This window comes from Lutra lutra, chromosome 6 (genome assembly GCF_902655055.1).
Source record: "Lutra lutra chromosome 6, mLutLut1.2, whole genome shotgun sequence".
NCBI classification, from domain to species: Eukaryota; Metazoa; Chordata; class Mammalia; order Carnivora; family Mustelidae; genus Lutra; species Lutra lutra.
In genome coordinates, this window is record NC_062283.1 from 30,802,988 (window position 1) to 30,810,592 (window position 7,605).

Consider the following 7,605-nt stretch of genomic DNA (forward strand, 5'->3'; position numbering starts at 1 on the left):
ACTCCTCTTAAAGTCCATCAGCCATACATTTCTTCAGAAATGTTTAGAAAGACAACATCTCTAGTCAGAATGCACATTTCCTAGAATAAAGCTGATGACTCACTCATAGCCTCTGGGTTTATCTGCACAACACAAACTGCATAAAATAAACACCCTTTAATTTGTCAGAGTAATTCAGACCTCATCTCATTTCATATCAAAACAATATAAAGATTCCATGAAATAATTTTTATGACCAAAAGAAACACGACTTCCAATAGCAAAATTCAGCCTATCCCATATAAGCTCAAAAAGTCAACATTTATCTTCTAATACCTGAGCTTAAGGCATGAACTGACTATGCTCATAACCACACCCCAGCAGTCTACACCCAGAAGATAAGGGCAAGACACCAGGTCTTCCAGGACTAACTTCAGAGGCTATTACCCTTGGGAGTCTGCAGCTCCAGGAGCATTATGGGGACATAGCTTCAGGGCCACAGGGGAGTAATGGAGATTCAGCCCCTAGGAGAGCGCCATCAACACCACAGCCTGAAATGAACCCTTGCCCATAATCTCCTCTGAAGAACAAGGTTGGTTGTTAAGGGGTACAGGGGTCTTAACAGACCCACCCACCCCAGGGCAGAGGACAGGGACACATCTCTTGACCTCAACCTGAAGTACGGAAAGAGTCCCAGATGAGGAAGAGAGAGGGAAGGAGAAAATGTGGGAACCACCAGTCATGTTGTAGAATGAGACATCCCCTTCATTCAGGTCCAGGAAAACCCCTACCCTCTGGGGAATTGGCACAATGAGTTCTGCATTATCAGGGAGGGAACAGTATATTTACATACATCCCCACAACCCAGATCCCCCTTTCTGGAGATTCCTTATACCAGCCCTTCCTTTCCACAGCTCTCCTACAGATCCCCAGAGCCCACTCACTTCTGTCTCCATTCCTGATCTCCACCACCCAGTAACAGTGCCCTGATTGATGCCCTCCTGATCTAAGATGCTACACTGTTTTTCTGGGTCCTTAGTTGTATCCTTCCAGGTCACACAAGACTTTTCATCAGAAACAGCAAGATTTGGATCTGCAGACCCCCGGATCCAGAGTGACAGACACTGCAGGGACAATTGCCAATCATTTGAGTTCTCCCCTTGCCCTATAACAAGGCCACATCAACCACCCCCACCACCAGACACCTAGATGCATGTGGGCAGGGTTAAACCTCCTGAGATGAAAATCTTGTGACTCAAGAATACACCCCACCCACCAGGAGAAGTAACTAAGGACTGATCCAGAATTTTGATATGTCACAGGCATTTGAGGACAAGACTGGACTCCAACACTGAAGGGTATTTTTTTAGTATCCGATATCATCCACACCCACCAACCCACCTATCTGACTTTCACCACCCCATCTTCACCCACCACCACTGATGGGGCCAACATCTGTGTCACAACAGCAAGCTGAGGAGAGGTCAGTCACCCTGGAGCAGCAGTAGGAGGACCCAGAAAGAACTCAAAGTAAGTCACAAGGCAGGAACTTCTCCCTCCACCAATCTACAAAAGAACCACATGTTTCTTGTTAAGGCTTTGAATAGTCTGAACACATTGGGGTCTATATCTAGTTTTCTGAAATACACTGATGCAAGAGTTACAGGGAAATATCTTTTGGAAACATTCCCTGATGCATTTATTTCTGACATGCGCACGTGTGCACACATACACACACACGGCCATCATGCTACAGCCTTTCCATAAAAGCCAATCCATAAAGCTTAACACCACTGAGAGGCTGTATAACCACCTGAAAAGAAGAATCTATGCCCAGATTTAACTCAAATTATGTTTTCTCAAACCTTAGCCACATATCCTTCATGAAAGCTAGGTTTTCTTGAAAAGAATGGGGGAGATCAAAATACAAGTACACAAGGCATAATTTAAAACACATACTTTAAAACACTGGCCGCTGCAAGAGTCAGTTAAGTATCTGGCTCCTGATTTGGGCTCAGGTCATAATTTCAGAGTGGTTGGATCCAGCCCCCCATCAGGCTCCAGATTCAGCATGGAATCAGCTTGAGATTTTCAACACTCCACCCACTCCAATGGCTCTAAATAAATAAATAAATACAATCTTTTTGTAAAGATTTAATTTATTTGAGAGAAAGACAGAAATAGTGAGAGACAGCAAGAGCAGGGAGGAGAGGGAGAAGCAGAGTCTCCACTGAGCAGGGAGCCCAATGTGGGGCTCAATCCAAGGACTCTAGGGTCATGAACTGAGCCAAAGGCAGCTGCTTAAGAAACTGAGCCACCCAGGGGCCCCTATAATCTTTTTTTTTTTTTTAAATTAAAAAAAAAAAAAGAAAAAAAAAGCCGTGGACGGAGCCAAGATGTCCTTCAACAGATGAATATATAAAGAAGGTGTGGTTCATATAAATAATGGAATATTATTCAGCCATCAGAAAGGATGAATACCCACCATTTGCATTGACCTGGATGGAACTGGAGGGGATTATGCTAAGTGAAACAAGTCAAGCAGACAAAGATCATATGGTTTCACTCATATGTGCAACAGAAGGAATAGCATGAAAGACATTATGGGAAGGAAGGGAAAACTGAAGTGAGGGAATAAGAGAGGGAGACAAACTTTGAGGGACTATGGACTCCAAGAAAGCATCTGAGGATTTCAGAAGGGTAGGGGTGGGAGGATGGGGTAGCCTGGTGATAGGTATTAAGGAGGGGATGTGCTGTGATGAGCACTGCATGTTAAATGCAAATAATGAATCACAGAACTCTAAACTAATGATGTACTGTATGATGACTAACACAACATAATAAAAAAATACTTTACTAGTATGCTTCATTGGAAAAATATTTTTAAATAAATAAATAAATAAATAAGTCATGCAGATCAATTCAGCAGAGAAGGGGAAATGCTAAATATAATTATTTGATCATCATTTTTCACATATATCCCAAGAATCAGCAAGGCTCTCTAAGGAGCCTCACATCTAAACCCCTGGTTTCCTTCACCTCTGGCTTCCCCTTCTCTGTTCTCACAGTTTATATCCCTGATCATAAATAGAAACAGTCAAAAAGAAAAAGCACATATTACACAGGTTCAAAGGCCCCAGATTCTTAACCTACCCTGGTACTAAAGGAATGTCTCGATAACTTTTCATTGTTTTAGGATCCCCAGACCACTCTCCTGTCCCCACACCACTGGAAGATCAAGATGATCTCATTATAACCAGAGGCAAATCTGGTTACATGACTACTTTCAAACAGCTTAAAACAAGTATAAGTCCTCTCAGAAATCTCTCAAACAAGTATCAGGAGTTTATTACTTTTCATACATGCAAATAACTTGCACACCCTCTTGTATACTGCCCACTCAAACCACCACAGCTGTGATTTGGGGTCTCAATTCTACCACTCTTATTTGCCCATAATCTCTCCAAAGGAATCTCAGGCTCTCTACTATCCTTCTCAGCTCCTTCTCTTCTCCTAACACATTTTTCCTTTCCTGATTTGAACTCCACTTTTCCCTAGTAAAGAATTTTAACTCGTCTAGGTTTCTGCTTTTGCATCTTCACACTTTGCCTCCAAAAAACCCAACCAAGTTAAGTCCATTATGTAAAAGCAATATTCTCCTGAAAGGAAAGATAATGCTTAAAACAATTATTAGTAGCTGTTTTTAAAAACACATACATATCACATATCTTGATGTTAAATATTTAATATATAATATATATTTAATAATATAATATGATTATAATATATATATAAGTTATTGCTCTTCTTACACAACAATATACAAAAGGTATTGTATATAATTGCAGGTGGTTCACAGACCCCAACCCCAGGAACCTATAAATATCGTGGTGGCTCTGCATCTCAGATTCAGATCACCTGCTATAAAGTATTTAATTCCTCAACACCTAAGGAGGCTTAAAGGGAGAAATCCAGTTCCAACAGGGAGTCAGAGAATGAGGAAGCAAAATAAAGACCAATATGCCAGAGGTCTAGCAAGAAACAGGAAAATCAAAACCAGAGACAAAAAAAAAAAAAAAAAGTGGGAATTTCAGGGGAAATTGGATACAGAACCAAGATTCCACCTAGGAAGACCTGAGTCCTAAGCAGGCAAGCTTGATTTCTGAAATCCTCTACACACAACAGTTTCTGATTTATAAAGTCACAATCCTGTTCCAGACTCTCCTTATAAATAACCTCTCTATTGTCAATATACCAATTAAACATATGAATTGAGCAGTGGATTCAGAGGGTTTTGGTAACCCTAACAGTGAGCTGCAGTAGAGAATGGGTCAGAATGGAGACAGACCTGTCATTCCAAGGATAATCCTTACAGTCTTAAGAGAAAGAAGCCAAAAGTGAAAAGGGGAGCATGGACACCAACTCCATCCTGGTGTAGGGTCTGTGACATAGAAGGTGGCTGAGTTGAGCCTGGGGAGATAAGGTAACAGGAAACTGAGTAGCTTACCTGCCTACAGATGTGCCTTCCTCCAGACTGAAAGGGAACACACCCTGGAGAGACCTCAGTCAGAACAAGCCTGCTCAACATTCATCTACTGACCCTTGCCTCCCCTCTGGGCTACAGGTGACACTGCAGAGTGGGGAAATGCTGGAAAGGAAATAACCTCCTGCCAGGTGCTGACATACACTGTATAAAAAATTACAGGGATAAAATATATAAAATTCCATAAGTATAAAAACATCATTACTATACCTAGTGATATTGAACACAGAGATATTTGAGAAATAACCCAAAAGGAGAGATAATTTCATGCCGGGGTTTGAGGTGAACTCTGGGGAAACGGTGGTCAATCCTTCTCAGATAACACAATCACTATTTGGGGGCATTGACAGCTCATTCCACCCATTCTCACACATAGTCTGTCGAGTCCTCTACCCATCACTTTGTGATCACAACTTCTAAGAAGTTGTGTGGGACTGTGTGTGGGACTGTGTGGGAAGTTGTGTGGGTCTGTGAACCACCTGTAATTATATACAATACCTTTTGTATATTGTGGAGAAAACTGGAGAAAACACACTCCCTGGTTGGTATTATGGAGCTAAGGTCACACTCCTATCCTTAGTGACCCCATTAATTTATATAGTTATTTTCCTGAAATCTCAGAGCAGCTGGCTTCTGGATTCCAAGTGTTGACAGAACTAGTTGGACTGAAGGCTAAAGAGCTAGCAATATGGCATGCAGGTCAGCATTGGAATAAACCCAAGATGCACGACAGACTCCAGGAACCACCATCACCCCCGGGTTCCCAAGAACTGGGTGGGAAACAGTGGCTTAGATTGGAGAAAGCTCATGGAACAGGGTTCTTCCTCCCAGCAGCTTCTGCCCCAGAGAAGGTCCACATGTTTCTGCCTGAAACAAGGAGAGGGGACACCTTGACTAGGTGGAACAAAAGACCCAAGGACACTTGGACAGTCACTCACCGGTCAGATAAACAGATTTCCTCCAGTCTGAAAGGCAACACAGGAAACAGGTGAGTTAAGAACCAGAATGTCTCCTTCAAAGAAGACACAGAAACTTCTAGAGAAAAAGCAGAACTTACTGAGATCTGCTTGGAGTTCATCTGAAAGAGAGTGAGAAATAAGCATGAAGCCCCATCTCTAAGAACAGCAAAGATTGCACCTGACAAATCCACAATTGCACATGTAAGTATCCTAGAAGTTATAGCTGCAGATCCAACGAGCCTCCACAGCTCCATGTCCTCTCTGGACCTCCTCAGCCACTTGACCCAGGGCAAGGGCCCTCTGTCCACTTTTCCTCTGCACCAGCTGCCACACTCACAGACTGTGGCCACTGCCCTGCCTTACCTCTGGCTTTCAATGCCTCCTCCTTTGCCCACTGGTCCTCCTCCTTTTCCCTATGGAGTTTCTCCCATTCCTTCATCTCCTGGCACTTAGCAGTTTGTTCTCCCTTGGTGTAGTAGGCAGTCCCAAAGAATAAGAATATCAACAAGGTCAGGATCACCATGAGGGCTGACATCCAGGGAGAAATCTGGAGAAAGAAGTCCTCTGTGTCCGGTCAAACACACAGTCAGGGGCACAGCCCAGAACAGTCCACCCAGAGTTACTAAAAGAGTGAGAATATCAACAAGCTCAGGATCATCCAGGGAGAAGTCCAGGGAAAGAAGTCCTCTGTGTCCAGCCATACACACAGTCAGGGGCACAGCCCAGTACAGTCCACGCAGCACACCCAGGGACTCCCAGTCCCTCCCTGTGGCCCTACTGGGAGAGGGAAACAGCACAGACCTGGGGAAAAAAAATGACAATTGCTTTCTCTTGGCTCAGGATTGGGTTAGAAAGGGAGCAGGTCACATTCTCCGAAGAGCTATGTTTCACCACCAGTGCAGCCTCCACACTGAACAGCCCTTCAGCATTTTGGGCATGGGTCTCAGAGAATGTCAGGAACTTCTCTCCACTGAGGGCTATCCCCCGCACCTGGGGCTTTGGGAACCACCCCAATGTCTTACATACCACTCGGACCCCGTCCTCCCCTGGCCCTGTGATGTGAACTTGAGGGGCAGAGCCCACACCTGCAAGAAAGAAGCTGGAGAGTACAAAAGGTCTCCCAGAGCCCAGGGATGCAAGAAAAGCCTTCCGGTGCACACCACCAGGGGCAGCATTTCATTCTGGGGTCTCCACTGGGGAGTGATCATGGCAGAACAAAGCAGGGGTGCTACCACAGAAAACAAACAGAAGGAGCATGGGGACCTGTGGTAGGCACAGAAGGCAGGTCTCTTCTCCCCAAACATGAGGGTGGGAAGTCCATTGTCCAGAGTAACAGAAGGGGGAATTTGCTCTCAGATTCCATCTTTCTCTGCTCTTCTCACCTCACACACTCTCCAGGTCATCTGCATACCCACTGCCACTTGGTACATCACTTCACCTTCAATAAATCTAGCTACCTCCTGAGGAACCTACCTAATATCCACATTCCTGAGGGTTACCTCTGCCTGAATTCCTCACAGATACTTCAGACTCAAATCCTGAACAGGTTCATACTTACTTGGTCCCATCTTTGATAGCCCGATGATGAAAACATTCCAATCCTTGAGTCTTCCTTACACCCAGCTCACCCTGGGCCACATGCTGTTAGTGCCTTCACACAGTGCTTCTAGGCTGAATCATGTGACTTGACTTAGCCACTAAGAGTTCAGGGAATATGACTCCAGCAGTGGTTGGAAACTACTTTTGCCATTTGCCTTGCCCTCTTCCATAAAAAGGACATGCTCAGGCTAGCACTGCCTTTCTAGCTAAAGTTGTCCTAGACCAGCCAAGAGCCAGCTAAACAAAACACATGTGAGCAGACCCAGCCAAGGTCCACTGTCAGGACAAATAAAAATTAAGGCAAAGAGGCTTAATTTTCCCTGTTGAAAATAAGGGAAGAGAGTCCCTTCCTTTTTTTTTTTTCCATCATTTATTGAGAAAACATGTGACTGTGGGTGCTTTCTCTCCTCTTTGAAATGTACATAAGTCCATTGAAGAACACAGATAGGCTTTTTGCCAGCTTTGTGATCCAGGGATGTCTTTCTCAAAGATCTGGGAAACTTGTCTTTGAACGGCTCACTCAAG

At 44.1% G+C, this 7,605-nt stretch overlaps 1 pseudogene; it reads right to left on the minus strand.

Moving 5' to 3' along the window:
• Nucleotides 1–453: 453 nt before the first annotated feature.
• On the minus strand, nt 454–7,049 carry LOC125101559 (butyrophilin subfamily 3 member A3-like; annotated as a pseudogene).
• Nucleotides 7,050–7,605: the final 556 nt, after the last annotated feature.